Here is a 23,357-nt window from a genome sequence, read left to right as displayed (position 1 = left end):
TGCATTTATTGATTTGGTCAAAATTTCCTGATCAGCATTTAAAATCCCCTCATACAAATAATCATAGATATAATCTGTGTATAGTTACTGCAGTATCATTTTCAACTTCTCTCATACACTATGGTTAGTGATAAGATTGTTAAATTATTTTTATAAAAAATCTTAAAAAACATAATTTATATATTAAAAAAATCTAAAATAAATATAATTATCTATAATTATCCCGTGCATAGCACGGGTGATAGGCTAGTATATTATATAAGAAAAATGAGGTTTCTAACCCACAAGTCTTGTGGGAGCTCCAATATTCTAATCTAAATTTTCTAATTTTTTGATTTAAAAAAAAAACTCAGCATTTATTGGCTTCTTCCAATCCACAAGCCTTTTTGACTTCTCTCATAGTTACTACAACACCCTTTTCAATTTCTCTCATACACGATGGTTACTGATGGGATTGTTAAATTATTTTTATAAAAAATCTAAAAAAATAGTAATTAATCCATTTAAAAGGAAAATTAATTAATCTATTTAAATAGCTTTTATGCCTTGATTTACATATTTCAAAAGAAAAGTTAATTAATTCATTTAAAAATTTAATTTTGAAAGGAAAGTTTTTATTTACAAATTTAAATTTAAAAAGAAAGTTAGTTAATCTATTTAAAATTTTAAAGAACTTTTATGCCTTGATTTAAACATTTCAAAAAGAAAGTTAATTAATTTGTTTAACAATTTAAATTTAGAAATTGAGAAGGAAACTTAACTAAAATATAAATTTGAATTTGAATTTTTATACTACTAAAATATAGGAATTAATCTACATTTTTCATAGATTTTTTTCTTAATGTTTAATAACTTTATATGCATCGATATTCCAATCTATATATTTATATTATAACAAATAGACATTCCATTTAAAAAAAAAAAATCATTAAACCTTCAAAGATTAGTGATGTAGATAGAATCAAACAAAATGTGTAGGTCTTAGAATTTTAAAGTAAAAAATTTATGTTAAAATTTGTTCAAATGTAATTCTCTTAATATTTATAAATATTTTTTATTGATTGACAAAAAACACCATAAACATTAAGATTGTTATTTTATTTATTTATTTATTTATTATTATATTAAGTTATTAAACTAAGATGTATTATAGGGTTAAATCAAGAATTGTTGGGGAAAAAAAATCGACTCAAACTAAATTTTTTAGACTCATTTTTAATATTTAATCTAATATTAGAACCCTCAAACTAATTTATATCAGTTAGAAATCGATAAATATAATTTTAAATAATCAAGATAATTTTTAATGACTATGTGAATGTTACATTGGCATAAAATTCAGTCAATTAACTTCCACGTCACTTTTAATACTTAGTCAAACATCACAAGTCAATTTTAATATATTCTCACATAAGAATTATAACAACAATTTTAATTTTTAATTATTTATTTATACTGGTGCATATCACCAGTAATATTCTAGTTTACATACAGACAATGCATACAACAGAGAGTGTGAGAGAGAGAGAGGAAAGCCAGCAAGCGCCACTTCAACTCTCGATTTTCTCACTCTCTCTCCACCGCCTAACGACGACAAATCAATTCTATCTCTCTGTTTCTTTCTCTCTCCAAATTTTCTAGATTTTTCTCCGTAATAATCTCTCCGAATAGGGGCACTTTCCTGGTAATGAACACTTCTCTCTCTCACCGACCAAAAATTGAAAAAATAAAAATAAAAATTTCTCTCTCTCTCTCTCACTCTCTCTCTCTATCTATCTATACACATATATAGTAGTGCGTCTGTGTATGATTTCTAGCATTTGCTTATTAGGCTTTTGTAGCTCTAATGTTCCAGGCAGAATCAAAGTGGACTATCCTTTTACCACCAGGGTTGGTGGCTGGTGAGGAATGCGGCACATTCCCTAGCCGAGAGCCAGGGTCGATTCCTGAGAGGGCGTTTAAAATCTCTCTTGAGAACACACTCATACTCCCCTCGAACCCTGTCCTCTGCTGCGGCGTGTGGTTGTCCTCCATTGGTACCCTATTGGTGGATCTCTCACTTGGTGGGGGTTAATTTTTAGCTGACAACCGACTACCCCGGGATTAGGGCCCAACAGGGCCATGATGACACCGCAACTCCCTTTTTTCCTGTTCAAAAAAAAAAAAAGAAAGTAGTGGACTATCCTTTTTTGTGAGTATCTTTTGATTGTGTTTTTTTGACGTTGACACCAAGAAAAACACTAATCATTTGAATTATTATTATTATTGATAATCTGTTTGTGTTAGCAGAAAAACAAGCATCAGCTGAGTATATATCGATCGCATATAATAAAGAAGAGATTTGGTGTTGTGAGAGAAAGTCGAGGTTTGCGATGGAGATTACGTCCAAGGATGAGAGGGGCAGTGCGCCGGTGCTGGACATTGATTCCAAGTCCACTGTCGGCGGCGGTGTTGAAGATGTCTACGGTGAGGATCGTGCGAATGAGGACCAGCCCGTCACCCGTTGGACAATCTCTGTTGCCAGGTTCTCTTCTTGATTCACCCCATCTTACTCATCATCGTTTGAATTTTGATCGTGATTGGTGTTGTTTGTTTGTGCTGATTCTAGCGTTTTTTATTTTATTTTATTTTTTATTTTAGTAGATCAATAGAATTTATATCAATAACTTGAGGAAATGGTTCAATTTGATACTGGACGAGCTAGGGATGATCTGAATTTTGGCGGATTTGAACTCCTTGATGACATGCAAATTGTTTAACTTGCAATGTCACATTGCTGTTATTTGATTTTGATGTTGTTGAGACGTTTGTTGGACAATTTTGGTTATTCTCCTAAGGTTCTGTTTGATTAGAAATAAATAAATTAATAAATTATGGAAAGTAAAAATGGTAGAATGTGACGTGAAAGAAAAGAAAGGGAAAAAAAAAAATTTTCTTGTATAAATTTGATTAGGATGAAAATTTTGCAAGAAAATAGGAATTCTAATTATAACTACTTCTATAAACAAATTTAAACCTTGTTGTATTTTCTTGTATTTTTTGCAAGAATCTAGAAATTAGTTACCATTCTTGTACAAGAAAATTTCATGCTAAACAAACTCAGACAAATTTTTTTTTTCCTCACTTTCTACCATTTTCATCCTAACCAAACTTAGTCTTAGATTCCTCAAGTTCTCTATCTGTGCGTGCATTGTGTTATACTTGTAGCCCATTTTGGGTTATGAAATGTTGCTGCTGCCCCTGCTTCAATTCATTTTCTAGTTATATGCAATTTCCGCTAATGTAGTATGTTTTAACTTCCAGTTTCTTATTCTGTATTGTTCATCTAATTTTCTCCTAAAATTATGGTGGGTAATTTTCTAATTAGTAGACTCTAAAGATGCATATAACTATATAGTAGTTTGTGTATGTATATATGTATGTCTGGAGTGCCTGCCATTGTTGACCATTGTAATTGTCTTCTAATGCTAATTTATCTTCATTTTTTACTTCTTCATCTTGTACTCCAGTAGGTATACTTTGTTGAGGGACCCACATTACAACAAGGGGCTTGCGTTCAAAGAGAGAGAGAGATGCTCATTACTTGCTTGGTCTGTTACCACCCGTGGTTATAACTCAACAACTTCAAGTACCATATGTGTTTTCTATCTTATAACTAGTTAATATGATTCCTGTTGAACTTTTCTTTTTGGGGCTCTATATCAGGTGAAGAAAATGATGCACAATATTCGCCAATATCAAGTTCCACTTCAGAAGTACATGGCCAGGATGGATCTTCAGGTGCCTCTTTTACTCACAACAACAACTGCAACTTGTTGATTTGAAGCCGTTGGTGCATACGTGGCGTGCCTAGATGCTGCTTGGTTATAAATAATTCATTTTCAACTTACATAACAATATGGAATCTGGGATTATTAACATTTACCCCTTCATTCTTCATTCCAATGCTAGTGTACTTGAGATACTAGAGACAAGAAAAGCATGACAGATTACTTCATTTATTGTAGTCTTTAAAAGAGTTCAAAATGGATGAAAACAAAATGGTAAATGTATAATTCTTTAATTTATGCATTTTTAATTGTTTTGGTTTACAGGAGAGGAATGAGAGGCTGTTCTACAAGCTTCTCATTGACAATGTTGAGGAACTTCTCCTGATTGTCTACACTCCAACTATTGGTGAAGCTTGCTTGAAGTATGGGAGCATTTTCAGGTGCCCTCAGGGTCTTTACATTAGCTTGAAAGAGAAGTATGATTTTGTTTCACCTGTATTTATGAGGCTTACAAGTTCTGCTGATTTCAGTTTCAACTTAAAAAAAAGTTTCTTGCTTTCACAGAGGAAAGATTCTAGAGGTATTGAAAAATTGGCCTGAGAGGAGCATTCAAGTTATTGTCATCAGTGATGGTGAGCGAATTTTGGGCCTTGGGGATCTTGGTTGTCAGGTTCGTGTTTTCTTTCTTAATTATATAAACATTTTACCTTACGTTACAATTCTTACTTACAATCAGCATATGAGAATATTTACAGGACAGTTTTTTTTTTCCAGAACTTCCATATTGACATTTGTTACTAGTGCTAATTCGATACATATTTCTATTTTCAAGTATTAGATCGATCGTTGAAAATTCTTGTATAAAAGCACTTGTAGCTAATAACATATCAGGGGATGGGGATACCTGTTGGAAAACTGGCTCTGTATACAGCACTTGGACGAGTTAGACATTTTGCGGTAAGCCTCACTAGCAAATAATATACAATATTCTCTATGTAGATTCTCACATTCTTTGAAACCTTTACTTAATTACTCATGAACCTCTTTGATTATAATGTGTGTATTTATGTGTGTGCAAGTTTCACTACCATTATGTTTCAAGAAAAAGTACATAACATGGTTTAATTTTGAGCTTGACCATATAATCTTGATCAATGTCTTTTTGCTTGATTGTGCAGTGTTTACCCATAACGATTGATGTGGGGACAAACAACGAGAAGTTGTTGAAGGATGAGTTCTACATTGGGCTCTGACAAAGGGGGGCAACTGGGAAGGTCCATTGGTTTTGGTATTTTATTGCTTGCTTACAGTCATGAAAAGCATTCTATTTGGTATTGAGCAAGTTTTAGAAAATTGATCTTCAGGAATATGCTGACCTTCTTCATGAATTCATGGCTGCTATCAAGCAGAATTATGGTGAAAAAGTACTGGTACAGGTGCACACCATTTCGGTTGCAGCTTTAGTTTGAATATTTTCGAACCCTAATCTTGTTAATGCAGTTCTAATATTTGTTTGATTTCTTACCATCACTTTACAATTTGAAGATTTTGCAAACCACAATGCTTTTGAGCTGCTAGAGAAATATGGTTCTACTCATCTTGTCTTTAATGATGATATCCAGGTATATGGCAACATGGTGGTGGATCTCGTTACTGACTGTTTGGAATCCTGTGCTGTTGTCTAAATTCCCCCCCCCCCCCCAAAAAAAAACTCTTGCAGGGGGCAAACATCTGGTTCTTACAGGTCATATTGCAGCACTGAAGTTACTTGGCGGTACCTTGGCTGAGCACACATTTTTTTTTTTGGTGCTGGGAAGGTAAGAATCTAATTACTACTTTACTCCTTTCATCTCATCTATATTTTGGTAGTCTGAGGAAAATCAAAAACTAAATATATGGACCATGGGAAAGCGTAGGGCGAAATATTGGGCACCCAATGACTTCAGTGGAAACCTATTTATGTGTTCACACTCTATACCTATTTTCTGTCTACACACTCCTGCAGAAGAATTCTCTCTCTTACTCATATTGGGGCCTAATTCATTCTGATTGTTTTATAGCAGTCCTAGTTTTGAGCATAGTGATAGTTTTGCATTTCACCCCCCCCCCCAAAAAAAAAAAAATTTGAGAGGGAGGGGTGACCATTGGTTCAGTGGTAAAACCTTCGCCTAATAACCTTGAGGTTATGGGTTCAAGTCTCGGGGCAACCATTTTGTGCACTATGTCAAAAGTTAGGTGTGTACCCTATCTTTTCCCTCCCAAACACACATTAATATGTACTAATTGGGCGGCGGCGTTTTTTTTAAGAGGGAGGGATGATGTTTTTGGTTGGGCATTTTAATTTTTAAATTCCTTTTGTGTCATTCCTTTCCAAGAGCCTGCTTCGAGATCATCAAGCATCGGCCATCAACAGAAGAATGCATATTCAAATTTGTTTTTATGTATCTCACTCTAGTCCTCTGAATTGTAGGTTGGAACTGGAATAACAGAAATTATAGTTCATAAGATGTCAAAACAGGTAATCATTTACTTCCATGTGGATGTTGTCTTCGGATTATTTCTTAAAGTACATCTAGGGCAACCCAGCATGTGGTTGCTTGGTGATTGTCTTCTTATGTTCATCTGTTATAGACCAAAGCTCCTTTGGAAGAGATGCGTAAGAAGAACTGGCTTGTGGACTCAAAGGTAGTGTAATTTTCCGTTAGATTTGCATAAAAGAAAGAAAAGAATGAGAGGAAGAAAAGAGAGAGCACTGCTGCTGTGTTTTATTTCTCACACCTAAACATATTAGAGCTACACATACTTATAATAAAAGACTAAAGGAACAAATGACATAATTACCCTTACACACTAATACTTAACATTCTCCCTCAAGTTGGTGCAAAGTATCTCTCATGCCCAACTTACAACAAATGGGATGGAAAACCTTACTACTAAGACTCTTAGTAAAGACATCAGTCGATTGATCTTCAAACTTCACAAAAGACATACATATGAAACCCTTATTTAATTTCTCCTTGATGAAATGTCTGTCAATGTCAATATGCTTTGTTTGTCATGCTGAACAGGATTGTGAGCAATACTAATGGCAGCTTTGTTGTCACAGTACAATGTTAATGGTTCACTACAGACAAACCCAATATCATTCAATAAGGACTTGAGCTACATCAATTCACATGTACCATACTACATAGCCCTGTATTCTGCCTCTGCACTAGATCTGGACACCATTCTTTGTTTCTTACTATGCCATGTAACTAAATTCCCCCTTACAAATGCACAATAACCGGAAGTAGATCACCTGTCATCTATAGAACCAGTCTAATTAACATCTGTGAATGCCTCCAACGTTAAGTGACCATGATTGAAAAATAAAATCTCTTCTCCAGAAGCAGATTTAAGATACCTCAAAATATGATACACTGCATCCAAATGAGGGACACGAGGCTCATGCATAAATTGACTTACTATCCCAACTGCATAGGCAATATCTGAACGAGTGTGGGATACATATATAAGTCTTCCCACAAGTTGCTGGTACCACAAGATCACCAACATCACTACAAAGATGGTGTTTAGTCTTAATTGGCGAATCAGTAGGTTTCCATGTAGATCACTTCCACCCTAAGAGTTTGGATCTGAATTTGTCAAGCACAGGTTTCCATGTAGATTTTTTTCCGGGGTTGGCTCCAAGAGGTAGACCCAGAAATCTCAGAGGTAGGCTATAAACTTGACAGTTGAGGAGCTTTGCAAAGGAGAGCAAGAGAGCATCATCCACACCAACACCACACACCACAATTTTGTGATAATTTATTCTAAGACCAGATAAAACTTCGAAGCATCTTAGAACTCTTTTAATAAGCACCATCTGATCCCAATCTGCTTCAGAAAAGATAATTAAGTCATCCGCAAATTGTAGATGAGACAAAAGAACATCCTTTGACCCAACGAGCACTCCTCTAAGTATGCCAAGAGTAATTGATTTGTCCAAAAGAATGTTAAGACCTTTAGACACAATATTGAACAGAAAAGGTGAGAGCGGGTCACCCTGTCTATGACCTCTTTGTGGTGAGAATTCAGCAGTTGGTGAACCGTTCACAAGAATGGAGATTCTAACTGAAGAAACACAAGTTTTTATCCAAGAAATCCATTTATTCCCAAACCCAAAATTGGACAAAAGAGAAAATAGGAATTCCCAGTTCACAGAATCAAACACTTTCTCGAAGTTTAGCTTTAAGATCAGACCAAGCTTCTTGGACTTTTTCCATCCATCCACCACTTCATTGGCAATGAAAACCCCATCTAGGATGTTCCTTCCACCTATGAATGCAGTTTGTGTTTCACCAATGAAGGAGGGCAGAACTGGCTTCAATCTATGTGTTAGTACTTTAGCCAGAATTTTGTAAAGGGAACTTACAAGACTGATGGGTCTGAATTCAGATAGGCCAGTGGGATTGTCCACTTTGGGAATTAGACTAATAAAAGTGTTGTTGATGCCATAGGTCAGTTTGCTATTTGAATGGAAGTCTGCAAAAAAATGCATAATCTCAGGCTTCATGACCTTCCAAAATTTCTGATAGCACAGCAAGTTAAAACCATCAGGGCCTGGAGCTTTGTTGCTATTGCAATCCTTAATTGCAGCCAATTCCTCAACTTCACTGAACTCTGAGACAAGGTGATGAGAAGCATAGTCTGTCCTAATGGTCTTGAATTCCCTCCCAAGACAGGCCTTTTAGCCCAATCCTCCGCAAACTGTTTCTTGAAGTGTTGATTGACCTCAAATTTAACCCTGTTAGGATCCTCATAAGATACCCCATTAACTTCAATAGAGTTAATCATGTTCCTGCTCTGTCTGGCATTGGCAAAAACATGGAAAAACCTAGTATTCTTATCCCCATTTAGTGTCCAGTTCAATCTGGATTTTTGGTGCCAAATCCACTCCACCATTCTGTGCAGCTACCACATCTCTCCTCTGACCACTCTTCTTCTTGCCATTTCAGCTTGAACCAGAGGTCTTTCTTCTACCAAGATATCAAATGCATGTAATTCCTCTTCTGAAATTTTGAGTTTGGATGAGACATTGCCAAATACCTCAACATTCCATTTCTTTAATTCTAGCTTTAGATGCTTTAGTTTTTGAACAAGTATGTAGCCAGCCCATCCAGTAACCGAAGTGCTGCTCCAGATATCGACAAAGAATTTGGAAAAGCTTAGATGAAGAGTCCAGCCATTTAGAAACCTGAAAGGTCTGGGTCCCCAATCTCTTTCATCTTCCATCATCAATAGAGGACAGTGGTCTGAAATTAATCTAGGCAGTCCCCATAGCTTCATTATGAAATTAATCAGCCACTCAAGGCCAAGCAGAACTCTATCTATACCGCTCCATTTCTCAGATTCCTAAGCATTACACCAAGTGTATTTCTTTCCATGAAGAGGTAAATCATTGAGCTCACATTTCCCAATAAACTCATTAAGATGATGCATCCCCCTATCCCTCCTGGAGCAGCCTACCATTTCTCCTATATGCCTAATTTCATTAAAGTCCCCACCCATACACCAAGGAGCAGGCAAATGGTCTTTAAGCTTGAGGATATCATCCCATAGAGTTGATCTAGCACTGATATCATTTGGTGCATATATGTTAATCAAAACACAATCAAAAGAGTTGTACAGGGAGCCAGAAAGCAAGATGTACCTCCTATTACAACAGCAACTAGAGAGTTGGAAGACAGCAGGGTCCCAAATACATAGAAGCCCACCAGCAGAGCCTTCAAGATCCACAGACATGTATTCCATATTTCTACATCCCCAGAGCCTTCTAACAGCATTATCAGAAACAACTGCTTTCTTAATCTCTTGAAGGAAAACAATATCAACATGCTTGTCTTTTATAAGACTTTTGATTCTGCCCTTCTTCTCAGGTTTACCCAAACCCCTAATATTCCAAGATAGTAGCTTCATAAGTAAACAGAATAATACACTCAAGTCACCCATCTGCAGTGTTTTATTTTTGAGCCTACACTCAACAACAGTTCCTATTTCCTCCCCTATGTGACTGCAACTAGACTCTTTCCTTCGTTCAATCTCGTTAGTGCAAACCAGGTCAGTACCTAACAAAGCTCTCATTTGTGCCACCTCATCACCATCGTTTTTGTCCCTTACAGCTGCCTCTGGAGTGTTTCTAACCTCCTCACTGTTACTGGCTTTTGTGAAGTTGGAGTCTTTCATTCCTGATATCTTCAACCCACCAGAATCGGCTAAATGATCTTCGCATACAAGAATGGAATAAGAGATACCCTTACACTCCAAAAAAATGATTTTGTTGATAAGTTCCATGCACGTAGTAGCTACTCTGATTCTAGTGTGAGAAAAAGATTTAGGATGACAGATATCACCATCTAGGCTGAGAATGGTGCCCCATAACTAACCAATGCTGTTAAGTGTATTCCTATTCTAGAGATGCAGGGGTATACCATAGCACCTCAACCAAACGCACCTCTCCTGCTGCAGATGGAGATTTGGCTTCCAAACCATCACAAATTGGCTCCAGCCCTTGAACCACTCTCTGATCTTGCCAATGCTTGACTGTAGCTCATTGGTAGATTTAAAGGATAGCATTATATCTCGACCTCCCCCTTTCCTGACTTCTACCTGCTCCAACCCTTTCTCTTTCAGAGCTTTCATAATGTTGTGTGTGGTAAACTCTGTGTTAAATCTAACTATTGCATTATCATAGAGCCAATCATTGCCCTCTTCATTAACTTTTATAGTTATATTTGAGTTCCCATCCAAAATAGAGGTATCTCTTTTTAGTACTTTAGCAAAAGATCTGTGGCCCACATATGCAACACTGCCCCTGATATTAGTTGTATCCATGCTCCTTTTGGTATCCTGAGACTTTCTCTTGCTCTGTTCAGATCTGTTATTCCTATTGTAGGTAGCCATTTTAACCACAAGCATCATGCCATCCACAAAAAGGCCATTCGCTTTTTGGATGGCAACAGATGCTGATATATGACAGTCATAACGGACAAACCCGAACCTTGAGTTTGTCACTTTCCTTCTTTTGAATAGGATGTAAGCATCATTCACGATCCCGAACTTGGTAAAAAGTTTGTACAGAGCTTTAGCGTCCATTACTGAAGGGATGTTATCAACAAATACAGTGAAGAAACCATTTTTTCCTTCCTTACTCTAAGCGCCACCGCTTCTCCACTGTCTCGTCACCGGAATCCAACCACCGTTTCTGAGTTACACCATTTCTTGACTATCAAAAATAGCAGTTACATATCATTCCATTTTAAGTCTTGTGACTTGTTTGACCATAATTTCTACTTTCAGTTTTTTTATTATATATATATATGACATTGTTTGTATGGTTATTTTAATGATTTTTCTTTCATTTTCCTCATGTATCTTTTTTATGAGTGCAGTGAGGTGGCAAAAGCAGTTTCAAGGATCATAGCTCTTGCACTTGACCTAGAGGTGGACTTTTTTGATAGACAAGAAATGCTTGGGAAGCCTATTGCAATCTTGCGCCTGCTACATTATGAAGGTGAAAATTAAAGTAAAGATCATGGAATTCTAATGTAAATGATGTCACTTGTATCATGACAAGTGTTTGGTTATTCTTCAGGTAGAGTTTCTGATCCCATGAAGGGAATATACGGAGCAGGTGCACATTCTGATTTTGGTTTGATAACACTGTTGGCAACAGATGACGTCTATGGTCTCCAAGTATTGATATAGTTAAAATTTGAAATATATTTCCACTATATTTTGCGAAAAAGGGATTGTAATCTTTTCAATTTATTATAGATATGCAGGGATAAGGATGCTAAACTTCAGAAATGGGAATTTGTAGCACCATTGAAAGGGTTAGTGAATAGAATCTTCACAGAATTGACTTGTTTCGAAGGGCCCTGCTAGGATTCGCTCTTAGTTATTAAAAAAAAAAAAGTTTACATAGTTCTAGACAATATTAGACACCTTTATTGGATGTAGTCTAAGTATTGTAACATGCTTTTTTGTGATTATGCCCTGAAGTTGCATGAAAGAGACCATATATTACATTTAGCTACTACAATTTGTTGTAGAATGAATATTTTACTATATGATTAGTATTTTCTTACTATCTTGATGATTGAAATCTAACTTTCAGAGCATTTATAGTGAATCTTGGTGACATGCTAGAGCGCTGGAGCAACTGTATTTTCAGGTAATGTGCATTTGTCAAAGTTCCCAAATGATGGCTTTGTAGCTTCATGACAATCATTCCATAGTTTTTTTTTTTAGTTGTTCATTGTGAGATAATATTGAGTATGATATGGGACATTGCCTTCTTTATAGCTTAAATTTCGGAACAATAATTTCTCATTGCCACCGACATGAATGTCAATTTTTCTAGTACATGGTCTGAGTGTTGGGATTATAATTTTATGATACTTGGGTTTCTGTGTGTTATTCAGGTCCACATTGCATCAAGTGTTGGGTAATGGTCAAGAGAGATATTCTGTAAGTCCCCTTTAGAAGCTTTTGAATGTTCTCTAATTGAATTTCCCACAAGGGATGTTGATTATTGCCTCATTATGCAATATTATCGTCTAATACACACAATGGCTCTTTTTTGTTTTTGTTTTTTGGTTTGTTGAGCAGATTGCATACTTTGTGGAGCCTAGTCATGATTGTGTCGTGGATTGCTTGCCCGCCTGCCAGTCACAAGAGAACCCTCCCAAGTATGAATTAAACACTGATAAACTGTTCATACCTGTATCTGATCTAAGTATGAACATGAATTAACCATTGATAACTGCAACTGATCTGAGTACGTATGATCACAAATTAACCATCACCCACACAATGACACGAGGAAACATGCAACGTATGTGGACAACTAGGAACCTCTAAATGTACTCCAAAACAATGGTTGGACCCCTTTCCTTTGGACACTCCAATTCTCAAATTTAAATTTTGTTGATTTTCTTTGAACACCCCAACCTCGGCTAACCACCCAGCCGCCGTTGCCACCTCCACCACCCCTCTCTTTCCCTCCCTTTGCTCCTTGACAACCCCTTCTTTTTTTTTTTGGTGCCCCCACACCTCTCCATGAAACCCCTTACCCCTCCCCTTCTCTCCCCCTCAAGGCCAAATCCTAACCATCTCACCTAGCACACACACACACACAAAGAGAGAGAGAGAGAGAGAGAGAGAGAGAGAGGTGGGGAAATGAAGTGGGGAGCCTTGGGAAGTAGCACAAGTGTGTGTGTATTGGGGTGGGGGAGGGGAGAGGCAGGGGATGGAGGAGACGAGGTGCCAGGGTGGCACTCAAGGTGGGTAGGGGGCTGGGAGCTATGTTTCATGGAGTCTTTGAAATAAATTAAATACCCGTGTTGGACACCCGACACTTGGACAAGGGTGTGTGTAAGATATGTATTCAATATTTTCCATTAGACATTTCTAGTATGTTTATATTTAACATTATCATTATATGTATATATGGTTGTATAATTACTATAAAATGAGTAAAATGCCTTTTTGACATTATATGTTACGTATAACATTATTTTATCTCATATAATAGATTAAAAATATAAAAATATGATCATTTTTTGTCGAGTCCGTGTACCGTTAAATTTGAGATTTGATGGGTTTAACCTCTAGGTACGCACCTACACCCGACACTCGTACCTGAGTCCATGTAACATACGTTGGGCGTGGCACCGGAGGGTGGGGGAAGGGCTGAGTTTGACAGGAGGGTCTTTCCGGAGTTGGGTTTTGTTCTTTTTTGTAATTTGACTTAGGGGCAAAATGGTATTAAGGAAAAGGGAAAAATTCACTTTACTCCCTTGTGGTTTGAGTCCGGGGCACTTTACTCGCCCATGATTCAAATATAGGCATATCGATCATTACTTTTCCTGTTCAAAATAACAGAATTTGTAATGCACGCGCTGATTTGGATTATGCCCCCTTATGGTTTTGGGCTAAATTGCCATTTGTTCAAAAAAAAAAAAAAATGACATAATTTGTGATGCACACGCCTTTGGAGAGTGAGCATTTGTTTAAACAAAAAATTGAAAAAAATAAGAATGAAAATGACATTTTGGCCCTCATCTTATCTAATTACTTCCAAATTTATTACACGAGCAACCAAATCCCTACAAACCCTAACCCTAACCAACCACACTTTCCCTCTCTCCCACCACCTCCAACCACCCCATCGCCCCTCTCCATGCACCCACCCCATCTTGCCTTCCTGAGCACCAGTGCTGCCGTTTCCTCTTACCTACACAGTCCTTGTCCCCGACCCATTTTCCCTTTTCAGCCCCTCGTTGGCACTCCCCTCTCCCCTCTCAGTCCATCACCATCGCTTCATCTCCCTCTATATATGTAAGTACATGTGTGTATAATTAGGAGTGGAGTTAGGTTAAATAATTAGGTATATAGATTTGTGTACAATTAACAGTTTCAGTAGTTTACATAATTAGGTGTATATGTGTGTGTGTGTGTGTATAAATAAATAGTAATTGAAAGTTAATAGATGGTTTAATTAATAAAATATGTGATTAAGTTAAAATTAAGTGTATAATAGCAGAGATAAAGCAAATTATTAGTATTAATTTTTTTTAATGCAATGGTAAAATAGTCTTTTGACGATTAGCTTTAACTGATGTTAGGTTGCTTTTTAGTCTAAAATCACAATGGGACAATATGCCTATATTTAAATCACAAATGGTAAAGTGCTTCGACCTCAAACTATATGGGGATAAAGTGAATTTTGCCTTACAAAAAATTATGAAAGTTAGGATATCCAACAATAGCTAAGCTGTTGTCTAATTATTCGAAAACCTTTGTGCATTAACAAAAATTCTTTAAAAATATGCTGAACTTCTTTGTTTTTATGAAGCTTTGCTATTTTTATTGCTGCTTTACAACCAGGTTTCCTCCAATCAAATGTGAAACTTACATGCTCCAGCAGTACAAGGATACTCAAGCTGTTCTCGAGTCATACAAAAAATGATACACCAAACTTAGTCGTCAATATTGCTGGGATTTTCGCTTCATAGTGTAGTACACGGAGGTTAGCTTCTTCCTGCCACGGTTTGTATAGAAACAGGGTTCTCTTGAATATTGGAGAAATATCATATGATCTTTTTTTTGGTAATATGTGAAATATGAACTAAAAAATTATTATTTTTTTTAACATTATTTGATTCTGAACGAATGTCCAGTGTAGGGCTACAAATGAACCGAGTTGTTCATGAACAAGCTTGGCTTGGCTTAGCTTGGCTTGGCTCGTTAAGGGCTCGGCTCGGCTCGTTTAGTAAACGATGAGCTCGGCTCGTCAAGCTTGGCTTGTTTATCTTTATTTAAATTATATAATAAATATATTATTTATCTATTAAATAATATAAATAATATTTTTTATTTAAATAATATAAATAATATTAAAAAAAAAATTATCAAGTCGAGCCGAGTCGAGCTCGAGTTTCATTAATGATAACGAGGTGAGTTGAGCTCGAGCCCAGTTTCTTCTCGAGTTGAGCTCGAGCTCAATAAACAAGCTCGATAAGTAAACGAGCCGAGCTTGAGCTCAGCAAAGCTCGGCTCGGCTCGGTTCGTTTGCAGCCCTGGTCCAGTGGACGTTCATTAGCAAGATTCTATATTGTATGCTACATTTACTTCATGTTTCTCCAATCTTGGAAAAAATAGAATTGACATGTCATGCCATTAGTTCATTAGCAAGATTCTATATTGTATGTTACCCTTCATGTTTCTCCAACCTTCAAAAAAATAGAACTGACGTGTCATGCCATTAGTAGAACTGTAAATGAACTGATTTGTTCACAAATTGAGCTGGGCTTGACTCAGAAAGAATTTGACTTTGCTGAGTTTGTTTAGATAAGCTCAAACTATATTTTTAGGCTAGTTCAATAAATTCAATAAGAGTTTGATTCTCCTCAATTTCTTTACATATATATAAACGAGCTCAAACCAGTCATTTAGGCATTTATTAAAGAAGGCACACTCGAGGTTTGAGTCAAAAAATTGATTCATTGTTGAATTTTGAGCCAAACTAACTTTTCTTTTTTAAGCTCAATATACAAACAAGTTTGACTCGACTCCGCTCATTTTCAACACTAGCCACTGGGAACTAAAAATTGAGAGAAACAGATCAATGGTGAAGATACCATTTATCTTTAGGGCCACTAGGAACTAACAACTAACAGAAACAGATCAATGGTAAAGATGTCATTCAGCTTTCGTGCCAAAGACCACAGGGATTGATTTATTACAAAACACGGGTATTCTATCACAATTACACATTGAAGTAAGGAAGTCATGCCAAAATTTTTGTCCCGCGCTCTCATATCCTTATGTTTCAAACTCTCTCTATCACACAATTAGAGTACAGCTCAACATGAAAAGTTCGTAATACATCTCAAGAATGACAAGCTCGGAATTCCAAATCCTCAAGTAAGGTAAGTGGTTGATTCTACAAGTACCACCACTTTGGATGCTTTACACATCAGTCTGAATTTCTCCATATTTCCACAGCTCTTAGTAACTTCACAGACTACTAAACTGGTAGTGAGTAGTGGATGAAGTAGATAGTGTTTTTAGCTAAAACTTACCTCTCAAGAATATATAACAGACACTGAAGAAACACACTACATTACTACTAGCCATAGTTTCCACTCACAATTCAACAATTCATCGAAAGCTTTTGTAATTGGTAGTATACATGCAGCTTTCAGCGTACTTCACTAGATTCTCAAGCTGAAGGAGATGCATTGCCACGCCTACAAAACATTGTGAAAGTTACAAAAATAAGCATGTTTCAAGGGGCAATCACAGCGGTGGTAAGACACATGAAGCAACCAAAGGTACATTCACTAACTCACCAAGTTCATATTCTTTAGCGGCTACATCAGTAGCAAATGTGGGCCGAGATCTTTATGATATTAGAGAATGGTGGATAGATCAAACCCTTGTCGAAGTTCCCTTTTGTTACTTGCCAGCCAAATCCTCTGCTGTTACAAAGGAAAGTAGATGAGTTAGATACAAAGGTGAACCATTCTATATATTTGTTGTGCCCGTTTGCATAGAAGGAACTTCAATTCAATAGGTTTTGCCAAAAGTTTTCCACTGTGCTTCGCACATGATTATGGGCAGCCTAGTGTACGAAGCTTCTACTAAAACAGGATCTAGAGAGGATAAGATATATATAGCCTTTCTTTCATTTTGAAGAGACTGTGTCTATGACTCAAACCTGTGCTACTAGGCAGAACCAGAAAATTAAATTAGGGGGCACTTATTAATTACAATATCGAAAAATTTTACAAAAATATTCCACGCAAGTTTTTACAACTGATTTCGAGAAATATCAAAAAAATAATGTTATTTATAACTAGTGTACCATGGATAATATAAAAAATATGGATATAAGTCTTAAAATAAATTATATAATGATAAATTATTTTTTTATACAAAATTTGATTAAAAATTCAATATAATAGTAATATCACGTCATCATTAATATGCGATATCACCAACTAATAGTAAAAAAATACATAGAGAGTGAACCTCACATGTCAAATGTAACTAACAATCCAATAAATTTCATATCTTTATAGTGAGATTACTTATATTTGCATGTCAATAATAATGACATCATTGTTACATTTAAAATTTTCATAGATAAGATGGTTTATAGTAGTCTCTTCATTTTCAATCAAAACAACCATTATTATTTTCATAATTTTTAAAATGTCATTGACATTTCACTCTAATAATATTTTTGTAATTCTTTTTATTTAAAATACTTTCTTTATATTTGCCACAAAAAAAAAAAATCACAAAATTCAGGGGGGGCACGTGACCTCCTTGGGCCTTACGTGGCTCCGCCACTACTAGGGACGCTAATGGGAAGCCTTACTTTGCATTATATGCCTGAATAGATCACAAAAAAAGAAAAAAGAAAAAAGAAAAAAAAGGCCATCAAAATCAGTTTTTAGTATCCATCTTAGATGTATTAAGGATATAACACCAAAAAACTAGAAGTATAAAGTAATAGAACTTGGCCAGGTACATAGACTTTGCCATTGTATTCCACAGGGTCAAATGGACTTCCATTGGCAAAAATTGCACGTCCCTTTTTTTAGAATAGAGAAATTTATCAGTTTTGTATTAAATCCAATCAGACATTACCTTGCATTAAAGCATCAAATTATAGGATAAGAAAAAATGCATAATTTATTTTTACAGTGTAAGCTTCTCCAGCTGTGCACTCAGATTGCGAGGTTGGGTTGGAGAGAGCCATAATGAGAGGTTTCTGCATGCCATTCATTTAGAGTCTTATTGTAATATTTTGGAGACAGAGAGAGAGTACCTCATTGAAGGAGGCCATGGCCTCAATCACCTCTTTTGTGAATGTTCTTCCCACTCCAGATGAACCAATTAGAACTGTCGGCTTGATAGCCTGATGACATTTGAAAATGAAATAGAGACCAACAATCTCTGAAAACTATCTTTTTATAGTAAAATATAAACATAATGGGAATGCATCAAACCTTGATAGCATCTAAAAGATCCTTGATGGGTTCATGTTCGTGAGGTCAAGGTTTCTTGAAGTGTTGAAGGGAATTCATATTAGAACTAACGATTAATCCCTGCAAGAGAAATCACATGCTTTTTGATTAATGCAAGACCCACAAGTGCCGAAAAGGGTAAAAATGGAAAAAAAAAATAAAGTATGAACAGTCGTGATCAACTAAATATACATCATTCAGCAAGGAACCTTCACTAAACTTTTCACTATCTTTGAGTCCACAAGCTAGATCTTATACGTCTCTTCCAAGGAGGTTTGGTCTATTGGTCTATTGGTCTATAATAGACGAACAAAAGAAGAGAATCACCAAGCAACCACATGAAGGGTTACTCTAGACATACTTTAAGAAACAACCTGAAGACAAAGTCCACATGGGAGTAAATGATTACCTATTTTGACATCTCAGAAGCTATAAGTTCTGCTATTCTAGTTCCCGGCTACAATTTAGGGGACTAGAGTGAGATACATGCATTCTTCTGTTGATGGCCGATGCTTGATGATCTAGAAGCAGGCTGCTGTAAAGGGATGACACAATAAGAACTTACAAATTAAAACTGCCCAACCAAAAAGATCCTCCCTCTCTATCTATCTCTCTCTCTATCCTTTTTTTTTTTGGGGGGGGGGGCGGGGTGCTGAAAAACAATTAGAATGAACTAGTCCTCAATATGAGTAAGAGAGGGAATTCTTCTGCAGGAGCGTGTACAGAGAAAATAGGTCTAGACTGTGAATACATAAATAGGTTTCCACTAAAGTCATTGGATGCCCAATATTTCGGTAATTATTTAGTAATCCCGGAGTATAGATATGTGATATTCTATAGCATTGTGAATGATGGATAAAATGAATATGCAGGGTATTGTGTTGGGTGATTGAAGAATGTGAGGGACATATTAAATAATGATTGGTTAAGGAGTACAGATACGTGGTACTCCGAAAATATTAAATAATTTCCCTATTATGTTGACCTACACTTTCCCATGCTCCATATATTTAGTTTTTGAGACTGCCAAAATATAGATGAGATGAAAGAAGTAAAGCAGCAATTAGATTCTTACTTCCCCAGCACTAAAAAATAAAAATGTGTGCTCAGCCAAGGTACCGCCAAGTAACTTCAGTGCTGCAATAAGACCTGCAAGAACACAGGATTCCAAACAGTCAGTAACTAGATCCACCACCATGTGTTGAAGACAAGATGAGTAGAATCATATTTCTCTAGCAGCTCAAAAGCATTGTGGTTTGCAAAATCTTCAGATTGTAAAGTGATGGTAAGAAATCAAACCAATATTAGAACTGCATTAGCATGATCAGGCTTCAAAAATATTCAAACTAAAGCTACAATCCAAACATGGTATAAATTTTTTTCTTAAGAATTTGTCTGGTTGAAATTAGTTTTTTTTTTTAAACTGTCGGATTCATATTTTTTTCTTAGCTTGTGTGTCCAAAGAGAGATATATACACTACGACATGTAAGAGTTTTAGAGACCAAATGCTTTGGTCACTAAAAGTGAAAATTTTGTTGCAAAAGATATTTAGGAACCAATTTCCATCGTCATGAGAATAGTCACTAAAAGGTCGTCCCAAAAAGTCAAAAATAAGGCTTTTAGCGACAATTTGAAAATGTCGTTAATAAATAGACTTTTAGGAACAAAATAATTTGGTCTCAAACTTGTTTATTTTTTGTGACAAAAAATTTGGTCCCAAAAGGATAACAATTCATTACTAATGTCTAATTTTGTTGCCAAAAATATAATGACACTTTTCGCAACAAAATTATTTGGTTCCTAAAAATTAATTTTGTCCCTAAATTTTGGTATCTAAAACCTTAATTTTTTGTAGTGATAGAAGCTCGCACAACCTAATAAAGAAATACAATACTTTTAAGGGCATTTTGGTCATTGAAATGAAGGGTAAAAATGTGAATTTAAGTCTTTATAAGGGGGAGGCTCTATTTACACATCGCTTTTCCTCTCAAGGCAAACCATTAATTAGTTTATTTTTTTTTACAATTTTAACCTTAGGTAAAATGACTACAAAGGACAAGCTATGATACACACCATTTGTATAATGCCATAAAGGACAATAATGAATATAATACTCATCAACAATCAAAGGTGTTACTTACGTATCTTGTCTTAAGGATCCCAAAATCCTAAAACAAAAACCAAAAACCCTTCAAGAAACAACCAATATACGTATTATTAAACATTTTGATTGGATTCAATGAAGGATTCATCTGGCAATACCGATTTGAAACAATGGAGCAAGGAAAACGTTATTTTTTCTTGTTTTTTTTTTTGTTTTCGTTTTCGTTTATTTGCTGAGTGGTAAACCGTTTGTATTAGTTCAGTTATCCAGAGTCAAATAATATATCAATGTCCAACTACCTAAAACCGAACAAATTGTATTTGTTCGGTTTCATAGTGTCGAACATAATCCAATTCTTCAGTTTGTAAGTATCGAACAAACACCATTTGTTCGATTAGAAATTGTCAAACAATTCCATTTAATTCGACTTTGTACTGCCGAACACTTACAACATTTTTTTTTCCACCCTAAAATCTAAGCCAAACGAGCACTCACCTACTGAATCTCTAATGTGAAGTTCTTTGCAACTATGTTGAGCACCACCGTCTTTGATGAGAAAATTAGTGTTTTCAGCAATAGCTGTTCACTGGTTTAAAAAGAGAATGGAGGGAGAAATGGAATATCGTTGGCAAGTAAGGTGTGTGAGTGAGTGAGGGTAAAGATGGAAGTTTGTGGGTATATTGTAGTGGGTGAGGTGTGTGACTAAGGTTAAATATGGAACATTGTGGTGTGTATTGAGCAAAATATGTATTTATCAAATTATTAAAGGTGTGCCTTGAATAATAGTTTGCCTTGAGAGGAAAAATGGTGTGTAAATAGAGCCTCCCTTTATAAGGGGAATTATATATCCGCACACCTATTTACCTCTGTACACACACTAAGGGAAATTCTATTTCCATACACCAAGTTTCCTTACTCCACACACTTAATGAATTTTTTTCAGAATCACAATTTTATCATTTAACAAAATTACTATCTCACCCACCACCATCTCACCCACACATCTCACAATTTCTCTATACACATCTCACTCACCACCATCTCACCAGCCACTTCATTGCCTGCTGCCGCTAGCCACCGCCTCCCATGCCCAAACCTCAACCATACACATCATTTCTTTTCACTTTCCCCACTCCTTTCAGTCCTTAACCTTTCCATTTCGTCTTTTTCCTTTCTCTGTAGATCACCGGAGAAATCGCGACGGTTCAAACAACTAGTGTCAAACAGATCGTCGTCGTTCGAATATCAATCTCCGAACCAATTGAGTATGTACAGATATCAACTATTAAATCTATAGGGTTTGTTCGAGCATCAACCATCGAATCTCTCTGTCTCTTTTTCTTTCTCTATTAATTGATCGATCGATCTATCGTGGTGAAGGAGGGAGGTTGCGTCACGATGGAGGGGGCGAAGAAGACTAGGGAAGGGGTGGGGAGGTGGATCGCAAAGGTGACGGTGACCAGTGATGATCGTGATGGAGGTGACAACGATCGACGATGATCGTGATAGAGGTGACGACATCGTGAGGGGTTGTGTGAGAATGGCTGAGAGGTGGGGAAGGGGCGGTGGTTGATGTCATCGTTGCTGCTGTCGCCGCTAGTTGGTGTAGTTAGGGTTAAGATTTTTGGAGTGAGAAATGATGGAATGAGAGGATGTACACAGAGAAGGTGAGAGTATATTTGGAATATGAAGTATGTGGACTGAGATAAAGAAGTAAAAATCAAATTATTGAATGTATAGATTGATAAAAGATGTACACAGAGATAATTTGGTATGTGGAAATAGAATTTCCCCACACTTAAGGAAACTTTATTTTAATGACAATCATACCCTGAAGTAAAATGACTATAATGGACATTAAAATACACCTTTAATATTATATTCCAATTTTCTCTATACACATTTCAAAACAAAAAATAAATAAAAAAATCACAGTGCACAAAAAAATCTCAAAACAAGGAAGGCAATCCTGTAATACTTGATGGGCCCAATACAATATTGTCTCGTAATTTCAAAATCCTATTAACATTGCCCAGAACTTTAGTACATATGCATAATAACAAGAACTAAGATTTCCAAACTTGTCCATTTGGGAGAATTTTCTCACCCATGATATCTGTTTTACAATGAGGATGATTCTCTGCCAAAAGAACCAGGTTTTCAAAAGGGAAAAATCACTACAACCCACATTCAATAGGTCAAGCCATTCAAAATACAAAATAATGTCTGGTGGGGACTTTTTAATGAACCTCTTCACAAAGCACAAAATCTTTCGATTTCTTTTGAAAGTATTTATAGAGGAAGGCAGAAGACTTAGTGTGTAAATGAACAATATTTTAATTATGTGGAGAAGTGGTTTGGAAATACTCTTCAGATCCTGGGAGACGCTAGTGATCCTCAGCTAGTCACCTGAAAAGATATAAACACTCCAGTCGGGGGTGCCGAAATTAGCACTCCGACGGACAAGTCAGTTCAGACAATCAGAATAGCTTGTTTACTAAGTTCAGTGAAGTGATTCTTACATAGCTTTCTAAATCTGTGGTTCCTGTATTTATACTTGCTTTTTGGTCCTTGGGGCCTCAGCCTACTTTTATCCCATTCCCCTTTTATTTATTCGGAGCTACTGATCTCCGGCTATTCGGCCTTACTAACGTATTCGGCATCCTAGTTACGCAATATGGAGCCGAATAATACCTGATTTCTGGGGTTCGCACCTTCCGACTCTTCTATTTATTCAGCTCCCATAATTGCCCCCCAAGCACTTTACCAACGACAGTTGACTGGAGTGCTTGGTTCCGAATTTCGAAAAGTCAGAGACAAAACTCGGTGGTTAGCCCTATCCTCATACGGATATCTAAGCGCAACCCTTTCGGTTGTCGTGTCGACTTCCCGTC

The 23,357-nt window shown here is 36.2% G+C and overlaps 2 pseudogenes across 1 annotated transcript; one reads left to right on the top strand and one right to left on the bottom strand.

Annotated features, from left to right (window-relative positions):
* The first annotated feature begins 2,238 nt into the window (after positions 1-2,238).
* LOC114262822 (NADP-dependent malic enzyme-like) lies at positions 2,239-14,975 on the top strand (annotated as a pseudogene). Its single transcript, XR_014349582.1, has 17 exons — positions 2,239-2,524; positions 3,510-3,628; positions 3,706-3,780; positions 4,095-4,246; positions 4,335-4,440; positions 4,662-4,727; positions 4,949-5,044; positions 5,135-5,193; positions 5,296-5,399; positions 5,491-5,587; positions 11,204-11,325; positions 11,407-11,507; positions 11,589-11,647; positions 11,932-11,988; positions 12,239-12,284; positions 12,426-12,505; positions 14,706-14,975. The product of XR_014349582.1 is annotated as an NADP-dependent malic enzyme-like (transcript).
* A 2,540-nt stretch (positions 14,976-17,515) lies between these two features.
* Positions 17,516-21,782, bottom strand: LOC114263184 (NADP-dependent malic enzyme-like; annotated as a pseudogene).
* Between the last annotated feature and the right edge of the window lie 1,575 nt (positions 21,783-23,357).

This window comes from Camellia sinensis, chromosome 13, assembly GCF_055761805.1.
Source record: "Camellia sinensis isolate YWXY chromosome 13, ASM5576180v1, whole genome shotgun sequence".
NCBI classification, from domain to species: Eukaryota; Viridiplantae; Streptophyta; class Magnoliopsida; order Ericales; family Theaceae; genus Camellia; species Camellia sinensis.
Note: the sequence above shows the minus strand (reverse complement) of the source record. Positions and strands in the feature narration are given on the sequence as shown.